The sequence below is a fragment of the Suricata suricatta genome, chromosome 4 (assembly GCF_006229205.1).
Source record: "Suricata suricatta isolate VVHF042 chromosome 4, meerkat_22Aug2017_6uvM2_HiC, whole genome shotgun sequence".
Taxonomy (NCBI): Eukaryota; Metazoa; Chordata; class Mammalia; order Carnivora; family Herpestidae; genus Suricata; species Suricata suricatta.
In genome coordinates this window covers 113,430,681-113,434,777 of record NC_043703.1, presented here as the reverse complement: position 1 = coordinate 113,434,777, position 4,097 = coordinate 113,430,681, and the positions used below count along the sequence as shown (strand labels likewise).

The 4,097-nt window shown below is 48.5% G+C and overlaps 1 protein-coding gene across 2 annotated transcripts in view; it reads right to left on the bottom strand.

Moving 5' to 3' along the window:
- ANXA4 (annexin A4) overlaps positions 1–1,849 on the bottom strand; it is a 61,624-nt gene extending 59,775 nt beyond the window's left edge. For both annotated transcript variants that reach the window (XM_029937536.1, XM_029937537.1), the window contains exon 1: positions 1,593–1,849. The gene's annotated coding sequence lies outside the window, so the exon portion shown is untranslated. The remainder of the gene's footprint in view (positions 1–1,592) is intronic.
- Between the last annotated feature and the right edge of the window lie 2,248 nt (positions 1,850–4,097).

Here is a 4,097-nt window from a genome sequence, read left to right as displayed (position 1 = left end):
GCCTATCAAACTGCCGCCACCGTAGCCTTAATTGCGATGAAAGTAAACCCTCAAGGGCTAGCTTTGGGCCAAAGCACAGACCAAAACCCAAACAAAATAATTTTTTTAAGTTTCTTGTTTTATATTTTAAAAGTATACAAATTCGAATTCTACTTCAAAATACATCTGATTGTTTTAGTGTAAAAAGTATTTTTAACCTCAAATATCTGGGTAAAATTGACACCCAAGGAAAATCATACACACACAAACACACACACACACACACACACACACACACACACACACCACTTATTTACTCTGAGTTCCCAATAATCCCTAGCAGTGCCTGGCACTCACCTTCATCTCCCGTGAAGAAGAGCAGGCTTAGCCTACAAGCCAAGAATCAAGATGGGGAAAACATATGAGTGGTCAGACACAAGCAAAGAAATGGCGGAAAGGATAGGAATCTTCGGATGACTAGGAGGCTCACTCTTCAAGATGCTGAGGGCTGGTGTGGTTTGAATTGACTATGCATAGTACTCTATAACTTGCTTTCAGAGAAAAATGATCCTGAAACAAATGCAAAAATATTTGGGAGGGAGATTCATAGACACCCGTGATCTAACAGTCATGTGCTTGTGTGTGTGTGTGTGTGTGTGTGTGTGTGCGCGCGCGCACGTGTGTTTCCCCAAAACAAGAGAAATCTGGTCTGAGCTGAATGTAAGGGATCTGGCCTTGGCCAGACAGGGCTGAGCTCTGAAAAGGAAGAAGGCAGGTGGCTATGATTGCCCATTTTCTCGTTCGTATTCCCTTCCTCTCCTTCCTCTTTCACCTCTCTGTCATCTGAGAATTCTCTGGCAACTAAAGAACTAGGGTTTGACTGTCAGTCGTGTTACTTGCAATGTAAGGAGGAGGTGAGATGGAGAATTTGGAGGGGGGACCCTACCCATTCTTCCCACTGTCACAAAAGGAGTGGGTTACTCATTACAGCTCACAGACTTGCATCAAGCTGGGAAGCACTTCAAGTGGGACAGACTGTTGAAAAGCAATAGCCTCTTGGGCCCCAAAATCTCCTGCTAGTCAAAGACAAGAGTGAGACCATGCCACCGGCAGGTTCAAGTCATGGATCTCATAATAACAACTGGTTCCCATGTGCCAGCCAGACATTATTCTGAGGGCATTAGATACACGACGAGAAAAGGGTAAAAAAACTAGGAGAAAGGAGCACGTTTCTTAAAGAGAGAAAAGAAAGAATGCAAAAGAAAACTTAGGTATGAGATGGAGTCAGCTGCACGGAGGATTAACTCAATCCTTTCTTGTTAATTGCCAAAGTCAGCACAGTGTTGTGGTCTCTGGTCTACATTCTGAGCCGTAAACACTGCTCCTTCTGGAAGGTATCGGTGGATACCGACCGTGTTTGCCTCCGCTTGGCCCATCACTAGCGAGCCCCTGCCCGACGGCGCCGGCTCCACCCTGAGGCCGCCAAGCCCCGCCCGCAGGCCGGCGGCTGGCACCCCGTCCTGGGCGCGGCGGAAAGCTGTCCCCGCGAGGCTCCCCGAGGCTGCTGCGCCCCCTTCTCCAAACCCAGGACCCCCAGCCCGGCGCCCCCTTACCGCTAGTGCCGAGGCTGGGCAGCGCTCGTCCAGGTCGGCCGCGCAGAACACACCCTTGTCGGGCCGGACAGCGAGTCTTATTCTCGGCGGACCCGCCCCACTTCGGGGAGGAGACTGAGCCCGAGTTCCTGGTTTTCCCTCTGCACACGGGACCGGAAAATCCTCCGAGGGGCGTAGCGCACCTGGGGCCGGGGATCAGGACTGCCGCGCCCGGCGCCCAGAGAGGGGCCAGCCTCGCCTCCAGGCTTGGGGTGCACCTGGCACGTGCCCGCGCCTCGCCGGTGACGGGTCTCGCTGTCCCGGCTCCGCGGCCTCGGCGCCCGCCGGATCACACCTCCTGCAGGCACCGCCCAGCCCTGCGCCGGCCCCCGCAGACTCGGAGCAGTTGGACTCTCCGGGTCTGCGGTGTCCGGGCGCCCCCACATTCTCCGAGGTTTGAGCCCTCGAGCCCCTCCGGCTCCCTCCTCCCCGCGCTCGCCGGGGCCGAGAGTCCCACCGCCAATCACAGCTCCCTCCCGGGAAAACTGCACTTTCTCCCGCCCAGCCTGCGGCCGGAAAAGTGGAAAGTGAAATCCCAACGGCGTTTCCCTCTTGCACATTGAAACAAATACCCCAAAAAGTTCCCAGTACTTCCACATCTCCCTTGAGGAAAACGGAGTTCCCTTTCTCTGGGGAAACCTTTGGGAACAGGAGTTCGGAGCCGCCCCAGAGCTTTCTCTTCTCCCCGGTAAATTACCAGGGTTTGGTGCTTGTCGGTAGCCCCTGGGTTCTGCCGAGGAGCCGCGCTCATGCCTTGAAAACAGTTTAACGTGTTCCTAACCGCCTCCTCGCGTTAACACTGGCCTCTTGAAGGTACCAGCTGAGTCTAGGTCGTCTTTGCACACACGCCTAGTGTGGCTTCTAGCACATAGTAGGTATTCAGTAAAAGCTTGCAGAATAAATCTTTGGAGTCTACCGGCAAGTACAGATTTTGTTGAACAGAGGGGTAGGTAGCTTTGGGGAGTGTGTTTGCTATCCAGTAGACCAAAATCCAAGTGACTATTACATCCTTAAAGTCGGAGAAGTAACACTTAAGTTATTTCATCAAGATGTAGCAAAGGGAGGTCATTTAACATGGTCAAGAGCATGGGCTTTAGGATCAGACTGGTTTAGCTTCTAAATCTGGTTTTGCTCCTTTTCTCTGCGTGATAACTTAAAGTTTCTGAGCTACCGTTTACGAAGTAACCAAGAAGAAAACAAAATCAGGAGGAAAAAGAATGAAAAGGAATAATTCATTTCCTTAGAGTGACTAGAGAACACTATTGCATCCTTGAAAAATAGGCTATTTTTAAAAAAGTAAAAGGTTGGGAATGGAGCTGATGCACTCTGCCAAGATCACCTTTACTCACAACTGCCCCTTTCTCTTTATAACTGCGCTCACATCAGGTTGAGGAGACACAGTCAAAGCTAACTTTATAAAGTATAAAAGACCAGGAGTACAGTTGTGATTCCCTTCATATTCCAGAGCTCCTGTGGGCATAGACTTGGGCTAAATTTCTGCAGAAACCACACCTGTACTCTGCTCCTTCCTTTGCATTATCCTGCTTGTCTCAAGCACGTTCTTCCTGAGGATGCTCCATTACTTAGTAAGGCACTTACACAAGAATCTTCATCTCGGTTTCTGCTTCTAGGGAGCCTGAGCTAAGACAGAGTATCGTATTGTATTTTAAAAATATTTTTATTTACTTTTGAGAAAGGGAGAGAGAGAGAGAACAAATGGGGGCGGGGCAGAGAGAGGGAGGCACAGAATCTGAAGTAGGCTCCAGGCTCTGAGCTGTCAGCACAGAGCCCTAGGCAGGTCTTGAACTCACCAACCACAAGATCATGACCAGAGCCTGTCAGTAGCTTTACTGACTGAGCCACCCAGGTGCCTCAAAGACAGTATATTTTAAAAATTAATGTAATTGTTGAAATTAAAGACTGGAAGGAAACTTTAAATTAAAGATATAAGAATGAACACTTACCTTAGTGTTCATTTACCTTAGTTCCCTCTTAAAATCCAACTAAAGCAATCACAGATTAAAAACAAACAAGAAAATCTCACAAGAACAAGGTAACAAGAGAGGAAAAAGAACAAAACTTTGGAAGCTAGAAAGCAGATAGATATGTGGTAATTGACTTAGCAGACCTGAGAAAAAGGATTCTTAAGCCCAGAGTAGGTAAAGGCAAGAAGCAACATGAGAGGGGTGCCTGTGTGGCTCAGTTGGCTAAGTGTCCAACTCTTGATTTCGGCTCAAGTCATGATCCCACAATTTGTGGATTTGAGTCCCATATCAGTCTCTTCACTGACAGTGTGGAGAATGCTTGGGATTCTCTCTCTCTCTATCTCTCTCAAAATAAATAATTAAACTTAAAAAAAAAGGAAGCAACACGAGATTGCAGAATTTCTCAGGATATGGAGGCATTGCTGTACCATATGCTTCTGAAAGTACATATATACTTAAGAATAAGAACAGGGTATTTTTT